The sequence below is a fragment of the Corapipo altera genome, unplaced genomic scaffold (assembly GCF_003945725.1).
Source record: "Corapipo altera isolate COAL_440 unplaced genomic scaffold, ASM394572v1 58, whole genome shotgun sequence".
Taxonomy (NCBI): domain Eukaryota; kingdom Metazoa; phylum Chordata; class Aves; order Passeriformes; family Pipridae; genus Corapipo; species Corapipo altera.
In genome coordinates, this window is record NW_020884898.1 from 9462666 (window position 1) to 9481383 (window position 18718).

The following is an 18718-nucleotide window of genomic DNA, read 5'->3' on the forward strand; positions in this document are numbered from 1 at the left end:
GATAACATGGTTGTCCATGGGGGATTTCTGCCCTTAACTCTGATTAGTGTTAATAGGAGATATCCATGTAAACTCCTAGAGGACCAAAAGAGAAATAGTGTTCTGCTAGCTGTGGTTTTTTGTTTAGGGTATACAACAGTACTGAGGTGTTCCAAGAGGGAATTGGTAGAGTGCTTGATAGTGCCAGTATGAAACCTTTCCTCTATTTACATAAATTTTGTAAATATTCCTGTTTACAAGAGCATGTAGTGACAGGACAAGGGGGAATGGCTTCAAACTGAAACAGAGCAGGTTTAGATTAGATAATAGGAAAAAATTTACTGTGAGGGTGGTGAGGCACTGGAATAGGTTTCCCAGAGAAGCTGGGGATGCTCCATGCCTGGAAATGTTTGAGGCCGGGTAGGATGGGGCTCTGAGCAATCTGATCTAGTGAAAGGTGTTCCTGTCCATGGCAGGGGCTTGGAACTAAATGAGCTTTAAGGTCCCTTCCAACCCAGGCCATTCTATGATTCTCTGTGGTGGATTCTGGATATGATAAAAGCACATCACAATACTATACACAATATTGTACATTTTAAAGTTCATATATAAAGTGATACTCCTTTTTCTTTAGCTGGGTTTTTTTGTTGTCGTTGTTTTGGCTTTCTAATCTGAATTAGACACTAGGGAATATCTTTTTTATTTTTTTCCCTGGAAGCACTGGACTGAGGAATGCTACTATTATATAAATAATGTCTACGTGACTTGGTATTGTATGCACTAACTATTCACTTGTCGTTATTTTCCCACCTTGAATTTCTTTGGAAAAAATAATCTCATTTGGAATTAGCAACAGGAACAATTTCCAGACTGAGGGCTGTCTTGTGCTAGAAGCTTGATAAACTTAGAGATTATTTGGCTTGTGTTGTCTGAGACTTCTGGGATCTAGTTTAAGCTAAGCATGTGATAATTAAAATAGTTTCTTAGTGATGGAGAATTTACTGCATCTTTTGACAATTCATCTCAGTAGCTAATTATACTTAAAACATGCTTTTTATCTCCAGATTGAACTTGCAAATATTGGATTCTGTTGTGTGTCTGCCCACTAATTTAAAGTCTTATGAAATATCTGCTTCTAGTCTAGTCCCTCAAAGATTATAATCTTCTCTTTGAAGCAAAATACATTTAGTTCAATGTCTCACTGCAAGGAGTCTTTTTTTCCAGACCTAAATTGTTCTTGTTGCTCTTCTCGGCACCCTTTCCAAGCTTATTTATTTTTATTTATTTATTTTAATTAAAGGTACTGTAGTTTCCCAGAGGCTTGCCTGCTTTGTTCACGGAGATGTTATGGTTTACTTGGCTTCATTCATGTGCACGTCTGCAGCTGTCCCCAGCCAAGCAAATGGTGCAAATCCTCATGCCCTCCCTCGTGGAGAGAGGTCTGACACCCTCGAACTGATGGAAAGAGAAGGCAGGTGTTACCCAGAATCCAACCTAAGGGTTTTGTTGTTTAACACCATTCAGAAGCTGCACCCAGAAATAAAGCAGGATCTCTTCCAAATGATCGTGTCTATTCTTAGATATAGCTAAATCTTATGATCATCATGGTAGGCCCGTGTGACGGGAGGGCCGTGTTCCAGGGCAGAGGTGATGAGGAATGCATAATGCATGCTTTGTCATGGGGGGGGGGCACCTCAAGGAGGAGAAGGCACAGCTTTCTGGATATACAAAGGAAAATAATAAGGTGTAACGCTCTTGCAGTTGTGCCAGCTGCTTTGCAGTCATAGGAGGGCAACAGCATTCGTACCCAAAGTGGGAGCAACACAAGTAATTCTGTCGTTTGCTGTCAGCCCACTCTCTGCAAGGAATGCAAATCAAACTCTAGGATTAGATGAACACTGATGCTGTCAAAGCAGTGTCCTGAAGGTGGGGGGTAAAAAAATAGATCCAAATAAGAGATGTCATGGGCTTCTCACAGGTAACCGCAGGAGCTGACCATCCTCACCCCATCGCTTCCAAGTCCTGCCAGCCCAGCTTCATGCAAGGGAGTGCTTTGAAATTACTTTCCTTGATTTCTTCTTTACCCACCTGACTTGCTAGACTAGTTGAAAATTTCCTTTTTTGTATCATTCTGTTAATGAAAATGAAGGAAAACTGGGTCAGGTGTGTGTGGGTGTGTCTTCATATAGAGAGAAAAAGAAAAAAAAAAAAAAGAAGAGGAAAAAGCTCACCAGAGAGGCTTGGAAGGAAATTTATGTTGAAAAGAAGGTAGTGTTGGAAAAAAAGTATGACTGTGATCCCTCTGTCTGTGGCTAATTTTTTTCATCAAACAGGCAGTAACAAATATTTGTGGTACCTGAAGACATGGAAAATACACTTTGAACTATTTGTTTTGTTCTAATTGCAGATGAAGAATTGTTCAGAAAATCTTTATTTTCTCAATCTTCTTTTGCCACTCTAACAACACAGACACAATAGGGCATTTCCAGGATCTACCAGTAATTTTCTCTCACTCAGTTTTGTTATAGTAAATGCATATGTGCATCTTAAGCTTTTACTTTTGGTACAGAAATGATTAAAGCATTATGTGGTCTCTTTTGGGGTTTTCATTTGGTCCTTGTTTAGGTAGGTTTCTGTTCCTGATCAAAGTTTTTATTAGTGAAGGAAAGGGCAGAAATATCTCTACGGATTTGCTGGGCTCTGCATGTTAGCATATGTTATGATGAAACACACAGAAGCCAAGCACTGACAATGCTCCAAAGCAAAATCAGTAGCAAAAAGCTGTACAACTATAAAACTCATGACACTTCCATAAAGTATGGCTTTTTAGTGTGGATGGGCTGACACTTTCTTACTATTTCATTTTTTATCTGATTTATTCAGTAAGGTGGAATGTCAGTGCAGGCTGAAATACTGTAGGTATCATCTCAAGAAGGGGTCTCTGCAAAGACAGACCTCAAACATTGCCTGATTTCTGTATTTAGTTCTGGTTATTACAATTAAGTCACTCAGAAGAGAGCACACAGCAAATATCCACAGTATTCAGAAAGTCTATGTTGATTTTGGGTTTGGTACTTTCTAATAGTTAATGTAATCCTATCAAGTTGGGTGGTGGGTTTTATTTTTTGGGGGGATAGGAACATGGGAAAAAAGCCCTCACACCATATTTAAAGCCACATCAACAAAGAACTTTACTCAAGGAGGAGACGTTAATAAGTAATGAAACAAAGGCTCTTTTATAGAGATTAAATGTACATGTGTCTAAGTACAAAGTTCGTGTTGCAAAGTGCAGCTGTTTCTCTGCTCACAGCCCCAAAGCCCTGGGTTCAAAGTCTGCCTGCTTTCCTGTCACAGAGCTGACCAGGGCAAGGTCTGGCCCAAGTTCAGAGTTCAGTGTCTGAGGGCCCGCTGGCTCTGCCAGCCGTGCTCTCTGACACGCTCAGGACAACCAGGAGTTGGCTTAAGATTATAAGTACAGACAACAAAAACTTCCTGTCCTCTTTTCTGATGTGTCAGATTTCATTAAAGAAGGGAAGTTCTGGATGGAGCGGCTGGAACGTTTGAAAGTAATGCCCTGTATAACAGAGCGACCTCACCAAACCCCATGGAAGGAGCAGGCCAGTGAGAGGATGCACGTGGGAAACAGCGCCCGTTCGCATTCTCCTTCCTCCTGAGGTTTCCTTAAATGAGGGAAAATGAAGTAAAAGAACTAATTATCTGTATCCAAAGAGATGAAGCTGAACCCTTTAAAAAAGAAACAGAAAAGAAAAAAGCCAGTCTATGTGTTTCCTTTGTGTCACGATAACGGTGTTCCACACCATGGGGGTGAAGAGAACTTAATATGTCTGGATATCCTGCTTTCAAATCCTCTTTTTTCTTCTCCTTCAGAGGCTTTTTCGAAGCTAACCCCAACTTTCTTATTCATAAGGGCTGCAAACCCCACCTGTGCAGCTTTTTTGATTAGCTGTGGTCATATCAAAGGCTGCTGTATCCAAGCACAGACCCTGAGTGAGAATGGAGACTGACGGTTGAGAGCAAAGGCTGGTACAAACACCCTTGGAGGAATTTATATCTCAGGCAATGCTATAGCAGTATTACAGACAGAGGAAAGTTTCCTATCGGTTGCCACATCCTTTATCAAGGAAAGGATGGTAAACCATGGGTGGTAAACCAAGTCATCAGTGCTCAGTGCCCACAGCATGCTGCAGGTCTGAGCAGACTGCTGTCATCTCACTCCATTGAAAAGAACATGGATGTTCTGAAAACTTTCTCAAACATCAGAGGTCTGCCCCGTTTGTACTGCAGTTTCTATATGTCTGTGTTCAATAAATTTAATTATTGAGAGGCACAATTAAAATCAGGACTCAAGGAAGAACCGTAGTAGCCCAAAACGTGAGGTTTGGACCTAAAGATTTGTGTGTTTAGAAATGATGATTTTTTTCTTCCCTGCAAACATTCATAAGTCTGGCAAACACCAGAGGAGCTTTCCTCTGATGAGTTAGTCCTGTGCTTTGGTTATTATTTCAGGTCTAACCTCCCACTTCTGAGCAATGTATTTAAGAAACTGAGAGAGACCCTACAGTGAACACTCCAGACCACAGCTTGTAAGGGCTCAGATGGGTGCATGAACTACTTAGTGCTCAAAAAGGGGGGAAAAAAAGGCAGCCAAGGTCCAAAGATCCAAAATAATGTGTTATAATGTCTGAGACCTTCCTGGCAGATGCTGAGAAGTAGAAATAACAGGAACTGCACTTGTGATGTTCCATTCCTGTCCTGGCCTGTGGAAACTCCAGTATTGGGCTTTTTTTCTGTCACTCTTTGCTGGCTCTGTGCAACCACTGCAGTGAATAGATAAGTCACTGAGACTAATATTAAGTAGTGACACTGGCAGAGCATACCCATAATCAGTTTGTTTGGTCTGCACTGATGCAAATCTCTGACATAGCAGTGATGGTGAGTAACATTTTCTGTTGCTCCCACTGCTGAAGTTCTGCCCCAGTCTCTGGCCTCTCTTTGCTTGGCTGATTATACCTGGCCTTGGAATCTTTGTTTCCTAAGAAACTCTGACTAGAGCCACTACCCTCCCCAGCACTTCAGGCTGCTGTAAACATACAAAAGGTGGGGAGAAGATGATAAAATTAACAGGTGTAAAATGTGTACATTGCTTACAGCACTGATAAAAGTCCTTCAGGTGGTACAGCTCTACTAGATGGTAACTACAGATTTGATCCTTGGCTTACCTCTTTCAAAAAGATGACCCCTGTCAGGCTATTATCTAGTATGTGCAGTGGGTTTCTTTCATTCTTTTGTCTTGGCATTGACACATATTAATAATAATATATTTGCAGGGGAGGTATAATGGGAGGAAGGGAGAGACTCCCTATAGACCCATGGTTAGTAAGGTTGCATGGGCTAGGGCAGCAGGCTGAAGTTCAGGTACAGAGTCCAAATGAAGCAAAACAGGACCAGGTTTGCAAGGTAGCAACTCTTCTGGTTGCTGGCTTTGCTAAAGTAGATAGGTGACTGTTTGTATCTCCCTCTTGCCTTCCCCTGCCCCCATTGTCATGACAGTCTTCTCTGCCTGTGTCACCTGGCTTCAGTTAGAAATACAGGAATAAACAGGAAAATTACTCACAGATCAATTCTTGTTTTCCTTGTTTAATTTCTTTTCTTTTACTCTCTCTTTTATTTTTCTTTTAATTTAAACCTTTGCCTGTGCGTGTTTGCTATTGTTTCAAATTTATTATTTTCTTTCTCAGCAGACTGTTTGAGAGTCATCCCATCTGTTGCCTACCTGAACCAAGAATCAAATCCTAGAGTAGGACTGTGCTGTACTACTTGGTTGGAGATCTACTGATATCCTAGTATTGGGAAAGACCTAACAGGTAAGTAAAAGTCAATTTATTCAAGGTGCTGAGACCCTTAGAAGAAATTAATCCTATTGCTATGTTCCCTTCTTGAAAAAACAATGGCTGGGAAAAGGTCTATGCATGCACATATGGCTTGCAGGATTTTTTTTAATCCTGAAAGTAGTATCTTTCCACTAAGGGTATGTGCCTGTGAATTGTTTTCTTCTTAGTTTACACACTCCTCAGTCCCTTTTTCGAAGCCCTTCAGGTAAGGCTATCAGAAAAGCCTTCCTTCCATCTAGCTTCCCACTTCTCATGCAAGCTCAGATGTCTTAAGAAAATACAGAGGGATTTCCTTTGGCTGCAATACTGGAAGGAAACAAACCAGAACAATCCAAAATAGGATTGGTATAGCTGCCCTTGGGCTGGCCTTTTTGTTTGTTTCTGATTTTTATTTTTGTTTGTTTGTTTGTTTTGCTCTCCTCTTCAGAATTTTCTTTTCTGCATGTATTCTGCATTTACTTTTGTCCACACTGGAGTGGTAGAGTAAGAGGGCTTGTCTGCAGCTAGAGATTTACTGCTTTATTCGCCCAGGGTAGTTAAGGCAAACTTTCCATCACCACTTGCATCTTCCCAATACAGGTCATGTTATATCAGCTAGAATGTGCTTGTACAGATACTCAAAATGCTGTGTAAAGCCAATTGACATCTATACTTTGGTGTCATATTTATGCAGTAAAACAGTTTGTGAATTAAGAGTTTACCTAACTTTTTAAAAATTGTATTTCAAATAAAATACAAATGTATACTGGGTGACTGTTAAAAGCAGAAGAGATCTTTCAGTACCTCACTACTTCATATTTTGGTAATAATGAAACTAGTACACCTTGGACTAGTGACACACATTGTTACAAAATTAGAATGAAAGAGTGAATTAAAAATGAAGTTATTTTTATACATCTACATATATTTGCTATGTAAGGCCTGACAAACTTCTTCAAAAGAGTTGTCCCAACAGCAATGTTTTTTTCCTCCTATTCAGGTTAAATCTTTTGCTGGCAAGAATCTCAGGTTTTTGCACTTCAGTCCTAGAGCATGGCCTGCACTGTGTAAAACACTGATTGAAAATATGCCTTCCTAAGGGAAAAAATAGTAAAATCATCAACTTTGCCTACAACCTGTTAATTATGATATATTCAAGAAAGGTTCAAGTCTTTATTATGAAAGGATGTTGTTCCTTTTGGTCTTTATGTCTGATTTCGTATGAAAACACAGATTTGTATTGCTTCTGTGTTAAGTGGAAGGTTCTGTGACATCTCTCTGGATCTGGGTGCTGGTTTGCCATAGTTAAGGGTGGAGATCAGTGGTTTATTGTGGAGATGCTGGTTTTAAATTCAGAATTGAGATTGTGATAGAAGCTTTTGGTTTACTGAGATCTCAATTCTCAAAAAATAAATCTCAATAAACTGCCACCTACACTGGGAGTGATTTAAATATTTAATGATGTTGTGGCTGGAAAATGAACGAATGTAGAAAGAACTTCTAGAGTTAACATAGAAATTATATCTTGCCTGTGTTACTTTTAGCTTGTTCTTCATTTCTCTAAGTCACTCTCACACTCTGGGATTGATCCTTTGTTCCTGCTCTTGTTCCCCAAAGTGCTCCCTGCCTGCCTATCAGTATGGACGTGTAATTTTCATCTGTGGAGAATTTTCTAACTTTTTAGTCATAACTGAAAATTTATGTGCTCAGTTCAGCTCAATGAATTGCATGACAAATCTCTAGCACTGCAGACGCCATCAGGGAGACAGAGAGACTGGCCGTCTGTCTTGCCAAGTATCTCAGCAATCCCAGGACAGAATAAGCTTCCTAATGCGACAATGAGCTGTGTTGACTTTTTGATATATTCGGGTACAAAGTTCCCGTTGGAGATTTCGTTTCCGAATGAGAATTTGCTGCAGCTGGGTATCAACACTGGGCTCTCATATCTGTCGGAGAGGGACAGGGAGGGGAAAACATTAGTGCATTTCGGTGCTTTATCAGCCGTGCTGGTGGGTGGTGTGAAGATGAAAAAGGAGCAAGTGTACTTCTCACAGCCTTTAAGGTGTGTTTCTGCATGGGAAGGCTGTGTTCAGTAATACAACTTAAATGTGCACTACTTACCTCTTACTTATTTACCTGAATTGATATGTAATATACACTATTTTGATATATTTATTCTTATTTCAAACCTTTCGCTACTTTTTAGGCTGGAAATGTAACATCACCGTGTTTTTATTTTCTGTGTTGACAAGCAAGCTTGCTTCCTTGTAACCAGATGAATTGTTTAGTTTTCAGACAAAATAAGAATATCCTCTTTGGAATTATATTAAAGCATGATCTGGTCTGGCTGAGAGACTGGTGGGTACACCTTACACAAACAACAGGTGTTCAAATTTATTGCTATGGCTAAAATAGCATTTGCTGAAATATAAATAAAAATCTCTGAGAATGCATGAAAGATTTGAAAATGTGTCCAAGTTTTTTTATTTATATTGCACTTCGATAGCTCATTTCACGTAATAGTGAAATTGTTTTGGCTTACTTGGTTTCAGAAGAAGTGGAGACGAGATAAAATAATTGGTTATCTTCAGTTATGTGTTAAGATGTATTTTTTAATTTTTCCAGGAAAGATCCTTGAATTAAATATAAGCCAACTGATTGTCCATGGATTTCATTTGAACCACAAGTTCTAGGTCAATAAGGCCTTGATTTCTTTTTTGAAATACCAAATCAATTTATGTGAAGGACAGAGCATAAGGTTTAACTTTAGTCTCAGTTTTCTATCTTTAATATGTTTTCTGAATGGAATATCCTGTAATCTGGAATATTAGTGATGCAGACCTTGCTTACTTTGACTATTACCAGTAGCCAGTCACAGGTTGTGCACGTAGTGAAATGAAGCTGGTGAAGAGGAGGACACACCCATGGAAGAGAGGAAAAATCCTGTAATGGCAACTTATCATAGAATCATAGAAAGGCTTAGACTGGAAGGGACCTTAAAGATCTTCTAGTTCCAACCTCCCCGCCACTACGAAATTGGCCACCCATCTTTCTTGTAATACAGTGATGCTGGCAAAAAGACTTTAAATCCTGCAAATCTTCATGTCTCTATGGAATTCTTGTTTCTAATTGTTGTTAGATTTTACTTTTCTGTGTTTATGTCCCATTTTTTCCCTACTTTGCCATTGATTTTGTGGCAAGGAGCTAATGTAAGACAGTGGTTTTGAAAAACACACCCTGTATTTCTTAAGCATCAGCTCAGTGAATCTTCCTTTGAGCTTCAAATCCATTCAATACTCAGGATTTGAGCCAGGGCCACAAGGCAAAACTCTTCTGTTGCATCAAAAAAAAAAAAAAAAAGCAAACAAAAAGCTAGAGGACTTTTAATGATCAAGCAGAGATGATAGGACCTTGGCATATGAAAAACTATGATGTAGTAAATCAAAGCAGGCTGTCTTGAGTTTAGTAATATTTCTATGCTAATAAATTAGTGTCATAAGTGATTTGTCAATAAGATGTAGAATATGCTATGAAGGAAGTCAGACAATATTTTTCTTTCACATAGAAAAATGGGGTGAGGTCATAGCAAAATCCTCAACAGGATTTTTTTATCTAAGTAAGATGTGGGTGGTCTGACACACTGTACAATATTTGCATATTTAAATTCTTATATGCCTAAGATATCCTTATATACCTTGGAAGAGTTTAATGAGAACTTCTATGGTAAGGAGCCACAGTGCTGTAGTGGAGAACACTCCAGTCCAGGGATGTGCAGAACTTCTGAAGCAGTGGCTCCAAAACTTGCTTGATCCAAGCTGTACATGTGGATAGGGTGAAGTTCATGGTCCATTCCACCTTTCTTCTCAGAGATGAACCTCATAGCTGCCACTTTCAACAAGAACTGCATGCCCAAGAAGGGACAGTAACATCTGTCATCACTATTCCCTCACACACAAACCAAACCATGCCCTTCTATGTCACAAACTTTCCAAACTCTCATGCTAATGTAGTGCAGACAAGAACTCTTGCTTCACAGCCATGCACAAAACAGATGTGCTGTCTAAAGGGTGTTAGGCACCTGTCCTGAGGAACCAGGAAGGCAGGAAGGAATTTGAGCTTGGGCCTATGACTGTGCTGGGACCAGTACTGTTGAATATCTTCATCAATGACATAGACAGTGGGATCAAGTGCACCCTCAGCAAATTTGCAGACAAAGCCAAGCTGTGTGGTGCTGTTGACACGCCTGAGGGAAGGGATGCCATCCAGAGGGACCTGGACAAAATCCAGAACTGGGCCCATTTGAACCTCATGAGATTCAACAAGACCAAGAGCAGGGTTTCTGGTATCAATCCAGGCTGGGGGATGAATAGATACAGAGCAGCCCTGCTGAGAAGGACTTGGGGGTGCTGGTGGGTGAGAGGCTGGACATGACCCAGCCATGTGCACTGGGAGCCCAGAAACCCCCCATGTCCTGGGCTGCATCCAAAGCAGTGTGAGCAGCAGGGGAGGGAGGGGATTCTGCCCCTCTGCTCTGCTCTGGTGAGACCCCACCTGCAGTGCTGCCTCCAGCTCTGGGGTCCCCAGCACAGGGAGGATATGGACCTGTTGGAGCAAGTCCAGAAGAGGGTCCTGAAGATGGTCAGAGGGCTGGAGCATCTCTCCTGTGAAGACAGACTGAGAGTTGGAGTTGCTCAGCCTGGATAAAAGAAGGGTCTGGGGAGACCTTACAGTGGCCTTTCAGTACTTGAAGGGGGCCTATAAGAAAGATAGAGACAAACTTCTAGCAGGGCCTGTTGCAACAGGACAAGATGCAATGGTTTTAAAATAAAAGAGGGTAGATTCAGACTAGATATAAGAAAGAAATTTTTTATATTGAGGGTGGCAAAACACTGTCACAGATTGCCTGGAGATGTGCTGGATTCCCCATCCCTGGAAACATGCAAGTTCATGTTGGGTGGGGCTCTGAGTAACCTGGTAGAGTGAAAGATGTTCCTGCTCACTGCATGGGGGTTGGACTAGGTGACCTTTAAAAGTCCCTTCCAATCCAAATCATTCTACTTATCTTTTGATCTGATTTTTCACACCATACCCTATTGCTTACAACCTTCCTCCACTGCTACTTCATATGTACAAAATTGCAGGTAAAAGTCCTGTCTGACCATTTGACACTGCTCTCTGCGGTGATACTAAGGAAAAGCCTTAGGAGGGTCAAAGAATTGTTAAAACTCTAAAGATCCATACTGGTGCAACTTTGATTTGTTTGTTTTAATTCATTCCTGCCTTTAACAGATTTAGAAGTTCTGTGTTAGTACAAAATTTAGAAGTGTTATGTGGATGTCATGCCTCTGGAACTTTCTGGTTCAGCAGCAGAAGAAATGGAAGCCTTCTATTAACCTACCTAACAAGTATGATGCCGAGAAAAGAGGTTCCGTCCTTCTCAACATCCACAGAGTTTGGAAGGGTAGAAGGCCGGTTTATTTGCTATATTTTTCAGGGCAAGCTTACTAATCTCTACTAAGACCTTCTTTTGTAGTAGTAAGTCGGGTTCCCTGCAGTTTGGACCTGTTAGCCAGAGCACATCAGCCAGTGGCTCAGGAGCAGGTCTCCGAGGCAGAACTCCAGCACATCCTTTCACGCCTCATAATATATATATTCAGACCCACCTCTGCATTGTGCCCTGTGATTGCAGTTTCTTTTTGTGGGTTTCTGATTTCAGGTCGTGATTCCTGGGTAGATGCTTATTCCTATCTCTGGCTACTGACCCTTGGTTTGACTTTCTGGGTCCTGAATTTTGGCCACGAACATTCGGCTCCTTTCCCAGCCCTGGACACGGGCCCTAACCTTTGGGCTGAATAGCCTGGGCTCCAGTCTGTAATCCTAGATGGCCACCAGGTCATCTGTAGTAGACTGTACTCTAATTTATTCAATCACAAATGAACTCTAAGAGATAAGTTTGGGTGTTGGTTTTGTTTTCTTTTTTTTTAAATTATGACAAGTGTAGCTATTTATTTATTAACTGGTCTTTTATCTGTATTTTGCTAGATTGCTAAATGTGAACTTCTACTTTCCGTTAGTTATCATATTGTTCTAATGGCCATCTTTTCTTTGGGGAGAATATAATCATATCTCAGCCAGTGGAGCAAGTGAGCAGAACTGTTAGCATTTATAAAAATTTCAAATTGGTGGCTATAAGTTGAATAAATTACATCAGAAAAGGCAACAGCATCAGAACTTCCATTGCATTTCTATATGAAATGTTATAAATGTTACTGATATACATGTATGCATGATCTACTTTTTCTTATGGGAGTTCATAATGTCATGCCAACACACATGACATAAGAGTGTAAACAGACACTCAAACATGGTCAGACCTGTAAGAGTGTCATGACTGAAACTTGATGAAAATATGAGTTATGAAATCCACAAAGTATGAAGATAAATTTCCAGAAAGAGGAAGAACTGAAACTTATAATGTGTGTTAAATGTTCAGGTGGAAGAAGGGTCAGATTGCTTTGGCAGGAGAATAAATGGAGAAGGAGTACAAAGCTGAGTTGTAAAATGAACTTAATCAGTTACAAGTAATATGGAATAAGCAATAATGTGAAGCTGAGTGAAAAGAAAACTGCTTTTAGATATCCTATATATGTTGCATTGCTCATACACAAAGATGGTATAGCATAGACATTTAAATACACATGCTCAACAGAAAATAAAAGTCACAAGATCTGGGTGAATTTTATTTCATTTTGCCCATCAGAAGTTCAGGAATAAAAAGTTCCCTGTTGATGCAATGTTTTTGCTTTGTAATATTTTGATGGTGCTAGGTATCCAAAATCACAGTAATAAATGATCCGTCTGTCCTGTTCCTGTGTCAAAATATGTGACAGTTGTCAATCTAGGAAAAGTGTGCTTGTTACTTTGCTGTAGCTTAAAGGCAAGTTATATTATAGTCTGTTGTTCATAGCTGTTTCATAGAAATGTGAAGCTTGCTTAATTTTAGAGCTTAAATCAAGGTACATCAATATGGAAACATTTAGATTAACTTTTTTATTAAATTATACAAACTTCCTTGCTAAACCCATCTCCTTATGCCCTTTGACAAGAGAAACTGTCCTTTACTAGAGTAGTTTTCCTCTAAATACTTTTTTTTTCCTCTGAAGCAGGCTAGCTCAGATGAGGGATAGCAAGTTGTTTGTGGAATTTAGCTAAGATGAGACTCTCCTTTACTTTGTGTAAGTGAAGAGGATGGTGGAAGCAGCAAGTTTAGTGTATTGCTTTGGTGTGTTTCTTCCAAATTGGTCATGTACCTTAATAAGATTTTACATACTTTTGTTAAACTATCAGTTCAGAGAAGGAAATAAAACAAGTGCCTTCTTCAATTAGTTGCCGTCCAGCTAAAATTTGTTAGTATAAAAAGCTACAGCAGAACAGCAGGGTATAGCTTTTGTCTAAACTGAGAATTTTTACTTAGTGTAAAGCTCTTTAATGCAACTGCCCATGATTTCATGTGACATTGACCATGCGTAATGACATCTTTTTTTCCCCCCTCCAAATGAATTAAAAATGGAAAGTACTTCCAGTACCTCTTGGTAGGTACCAAGAAGTCAGATCCCTTGGTACCACAGAGGTCCTTTCTTCATTACAGGCAGGTAGTTTCCATTATTCATGCTGGGTACCATTTCATTTAAAGTCCCACCATTACTTAAAAAGCAAAATATTAATGAGAGATGTTACTGGAGTGCAGTCTTTTAATTTGATATTGTTCGATCCAGCTGTTTTAAAATTTCTAAGAATAAAGCTTCCATTACCTTATATTAGAGAAGATTTTTATAGGCAAGAACATCTAATTCTTGTCTAGTTTCCCTTGATAGCCAATTGCCTTTCCTAAATCTTCACTATTTACTTCTTGGTTAATCCTTTTGCTTTGCTTTAAATAATTTCTCTGATTCCTTGATATCCATACATTGCAGTTAGTTATATATAGATATTTTTCATACCACCCCCATCCACTTAGCTGGTGAGTAGCCAAGTAATACATACTTAGCACTTTTAATTTTACCTCATAAATCAATCATCGTAGCTGCAAAATCAGTTATATTTTTTCTTAAACCGTCATTCAATATAAAGAGTCCATTATGCATGTCTGTGAATAATATATTAATTGTGTGGTTTAAAATCATAAACAACATTACACAATTAACTACATAAAATTGCTCACTTTGAAAACTGTATAACTACAATTTCTATAATAGTAGCTAAAAGACGACAGCATTAAGCCAGGCATTGTCACTCTGAATTGCCACTGGTAAAGCAGAGGCCTCTTAAATGTGCAATTATGATAAAGGGAAAGTGTATTCGTTGTTTCAGATTTATTGCTTTAAGTACTTTTCCAAAGGTTTTCACCTTATTTTGTATTGCTGTGCACTAATGGTGTGAGACGAGATTACTTCGGTGAATGGCTTTATTAATGTAAAGAAATATTACTAAAGTTTTTTTTATAACTGGATTTAAATATCTTTTTCACTGTGCTGTATTCTCTATCAGGTTGTTAAAAAAAAATAAAAATTACTTCTTTACTGATTTGGCTCTTTTGTTCTTGGCAAATATTTCTTTTTCTCTTGGGATGGAGATAGGGATGGAATGAATAGCAGGATCTACAGGAAAAGAGAACACAATCCAAAACCAGAAGTAAGCATATTTATATGTTGATAATTATTTGTTCCAAGTTTGAAGACTAAACTGGGATCCAGATTCCATAGGCTAGACAGAGTGTTAATGTTTCCAGTGAAGATATTCCTGCTGTATTATGGCATGGTTAGATAAGGCAGAGAGTCGAAAAAGGCATTACCATTCTTTCAAATCTGGTAAACTGAGGTAGGAACAGAGAAGAAGCAATCTGTCCAGTATGACAGAATTCAGCAGGAGAATCAAGAGTGTAAGCTCCTGCCTCCCTGTTGAACTGATCTACAAGACTGTATTTATTCTATAATCTGTTTTTATGCTCTTATCTATTTAATCTTCCCCTCATACCAATTTTTATAAGTATGTCTCCACAGAGAACTCCAGCGTAGGAAATGTTTCTGCAGATGAACCCTGAGGTTTTATAGTAACACTGTATAATCATTACACGGGAGGTACTCGGCGCTAAAATGGTGCAAATTATCATTAGGAGTGAATCATTTCAGCCCAGGGAAGGAAGGTTTGCTGTCTGCCTACTGCCTCCTTGCCATCGCTCGCCCTCCCCAGCAGCCGCTCCCGTGGCATTACATAATGTCACATATGTTCGGCCAGATTGCCCGGTCCTGCTGGGGGCAGGGGAGGCACCGCGAACGGCACCCCCTCACCCTCCTCCTGCCGTCATGGGGAGGAAAATCCCGCTTGGGATTTGCCTATAGGGCTTTTGGAGCATGGGAGACTTTGCTTCCTCGCGTATACTCCTGCAAAGCGCAGGGAGGGAAGAGATGCTGAGAGCCGCCACCCGCCTCCCTTCCCACGGCTGGGCTCCCACAGCCCCCCGGAGCAGGATGGTACTGAGGGGCTGTGCTCCCCTTTTTCCCAGAGCTGCTGCTAAGGAAAGGCTGCACACCAGCTCCTTTCTTAGCTTGCCTCATGCCTCTCCCATCCATTTTTCCCTGTTATTCCTCTCCGACTAACAGAGATAAGTTAGCGCTGCAGTCCTGTCACCTGGATACTCACAGACAAGGGCTGTGTGGTCAAAATCAGGGTCTTACAGCCATTCTTAACCTTTGTTGCATAAAAAGTATGGGCCACTCACAAGTTGGACTCGATAATTCATGCAGGTCCCTTCCAACTCAGAAGATTCTGTGAAATAGCTGTGAAAAAATAAACTGGGGGAAGTTATCCCATGGCTTGTAACTGTGGTATAGAAATACACTCAAATGAAAGCCCAGGCATGGAATTAATGCATTTGGCATCCTACTACGCAAAGTAAAACACAGCCACTAGCTCTTTAGTGTGGTGTACTGGTTATTTCACAGGTTATTTGTTTAAACTGAAAATCCCAACACTGCTTAATTGCCCTGTATGTGAAACTCCAGATCTGCTACAGTTCCAGATTTATAAAACAGAGAATATAGGCCTATTAATTTTACAGTCTAATTTCTGATTAGATTTTACAGCACCTCTGATGAACTGCATAGATTTCACCCATTAAAAATGATGACAATTCAGTTCTGTCATTTTAAGTAGAATTAAAGCCAGTATTGCCAAGTATGATAATATCTTATGAAAAAAGTGAACCAATATTTATATATATATATATATATATATAAAATAAAATAACCCGGCACCATATTATTTCTCTATAGGAAGATTGCACTTGCCAAGACAGTGGGACTGTTACCTGCTTGTGCAGTCAAGAGCCTTTGGGTCTGACAGCTGACATCAAAAGGAATTCTCCATTCAGGCTGAGCAGGTTAAGTAATGTTTCCTAGCACAGCTGTGTAATGTGGCTGTTGGTAATTAAAAGACTCCACTAGAGCTTATTAAGGAAAAGTGTGAATTGTTTTCTATCAGAAAATAGTTTTTTTTTAAAAAAAAAAAATCTCTGCAATGTCTATGCTTTGCTTTAGAAGAAACTAAGAAAAGGGTGTTTGGTTGTTGTTTTTTTTTTAAGAGGAAAAAGAAATCCAACACTAAAACAGTCTGTTCTTGACTTTTTTTAGATGCAAACTTAAATAAACACCCCCAAACCCAAAAATGGACATGTTGTAATATGAAAATAAAATTTCCATTTTCTTTATTGTCAATTTTAAATTTGGGGAAGGGCCCTATTCCGATTTGAAACAAAGCCATATTCTGAAACCAGACGTAAAATGACATTTGCACTTGTGAGATGACTTTCTGTTTGCATTTGAAGATGCAAGGTACGTTTTTTAGCTCTGATTTGCTACACTAATCCTGTTGACTTCGCTTGAAAAGAATGGCACGTTTCCCACTAACTTTATTAGTGGCAGGATTGGGCCTTGATGCAATACCTCATGTCACAGCAGCAAAACTTGTTGCCAATAGTCTGTCTCAAGGGAGGAGATTTCCAGTAACTGCTCCCTGAGAACTATTCTAAAAATGCAGCTTTTTTCTGTCCAGCCATCGGGATAATGATATACTCCATCCCTGAAGAGAGGGGCATTGACTGAGCTGCATTGATGGCACCAGAGGTCCCTGCTGGCTTGTTCACTAAACAGAACTGGCAACTGACTCTGAAGATAAAAGTTCTTGACGTTTTTCCAAGCTGGTGGAATGGAGCTGAGTGACACTTAGAAATAAATAGAGGAGGGAATAGTATGATCTTGAATGACAGAGGAGCTTTCATGAAGTACTTTCATGGGGAAGATTTGGGATGTACTGTTCCAGGCTTGAGTCTAGGGGATTTGTTGACAGTTGGATAATGTGAATGTTTGGTACCACTGGTATGAAATGTAGAGGAAAACAGAGGGAAAAGTTCCAATTGAATCCTTTATTCCCACTTAAATGGTTAAAACCAAAATACAATGATATATCTTTTCCTTCCCAATAATTGACTCTACAAATTGTCAATCTCTTTGGAAATCTATTAGAAGAACATTCTCGCTCCTGACAAGGAAATGTACTTCATGCAAAACATTTGTCATTTGTCTGTTATCATAATTCATGGTCTTATCCTTCATTCTCTTGCTTGTTTAAGCAAACAGAAATAGTACTTTTAACCTGACACTTCAAAGGTAAAAATATTGTGAAGGGGTCCCCATTCTTTTTCTTCTCATCTCTGATCTCAGCCAAAGCCTTTGAACATCAAAGTGGCTCAAAGTTTGGGGCAAGTTCTTAAGGATTGGGTTACTAGAAAGAAATCAATTGAATTTCCATGTTCGTATTCAACATAGACCAGAAAATATATTAATATTCAAGAATATTTTAATTTAATCACAATAATTAAGACAAGTTGCTGCTTAATCTTTTGCTCAGTACAATGAAGCTCACTCATTCCATTGTATTGCTGTGAAAAATCCTTGACTTCTGTCAGTCAGAAACTTCTGGAGAAAATTCCTAACCTAGGAATTATAAAACAATTAGAAATGCAAAATAAATTCCCCAAACAAAGAATCCTGTCATCTTAATTACAGCATCACAATGTCATGTAAAAGGTTAACACTTAAAAAATGAATCTTGTACCCTCCATCTATTACCTCTAAGCAAGTCTCATTTTCACTTTAATTTTTGTAGGCTGCCATCTAAATTAAATACTTTTCAGCTCTCTCAGTTTATCTCTGGATGTATTCTCATTACAGCCATCACTACAGCCAAAATATTTTAATCTTCAGTATAATCCCTGTAGGCCCATATTCTTAGCTACAACTTTAGGGGTTCTACAACTGCTCTTTTCCTTTTAAACAGTGGTACTCCTTTATGCAGCAACTCTTGCTCTTGTAAGGACTTTCTAGAAACAAGTAAATTTTGCAGTTTATTGTGAAATTACCTTCATTGTCAGTGCTAGAGAGTCATAAATCCTCCCTCTCCCCACTACTCGCCTTTGAAGTTCTGTGTTCTTAGGAAGGGTTCTAATAACATTATTCTGGTAGTTTTAATTTCTGGTCATTTAAAAGCCAAGTCCTGGGGACATAACTCTTAATATTTTCTTTTTTTTTTTTTTCTTTTCCTATTACTGATAAGAACACATTTGACATAAATAATAAAACATGTTAGTCCTAAAACTAGATCCCTCCTCAGGTATGTGTGACCACACCTGGGTGCACAAAGCTGCGGGACCATTAGAATCAGTAATCAGCTCTCCAGCAGAAAGGGATGCCACCAGGAAAGCCAGTCAAGTTGGCCAGTGACTCTGTCACATG

The 18718-nt window shown here is 39.4% G+C and overlaps 1 long non-coding RNA gene across 1 annotated transcript in view; it reads left to right on the forward strand.

The window, feature by feature from the left end:
- Positions 1 to 11892, forward strand: part of LOC113949805 — a 50241-nt gene extending 38349 nt beyond the window's left edge. Inside the window, exons 2-3 of the long non-coding RNA XR_003528577.1 lie at positions 5739 to 5864; positions 11587 to 11892. This is a non-coding gene — a long non-coding RNA (uncharacterized LOC113949805). The remainder of the gene's footprint in view (positions 1 to 5738; positions 5865 to 11586) is intronic.
- Positions 11893 to 18718: the final 6826 nt, after the last annotated feature.